Here is a 242-nt window from a genome sequence, read left to right as displayed (position 1 = left end):
TTTAAGTGACACTGACTTTATTTTAAAATTTTTATTTGGGCGGCTGTGGTGCAGAGACAGAGCGGGTCGTCCCCTCATCGGAAGGTTGTTGACTCGATCCCTGGCTCCTCCTGTCACATGTCAAAGTGTCCTTGAGCAAGATACTGAACCTCAAATTGCTGAATGTGTATGAATGCATTAGTTTGATGGGTTTTGCCATCGCTGTGAGAATGTGTGTGAAAGGGTGAATGTGGCACGTAGTG

This window comes from Morone saxatilis, unplaced genomic scaffold (genome assembly GCF_004916995.1).
Source record: "Morone saxatilis isolate NCDOM2014 unplaced genomic scaffold, NCSU_SB_2.0 Contig23, whole genome shotgun sequence".
Lineage (NCBI taxonomy): Eukaryota > Metazoa > Chordata > Actinopteri > Moronidae > Morone > Morone saxatilis.
This window is presented reverse-complemented; position numbering follows the sequence as displayed.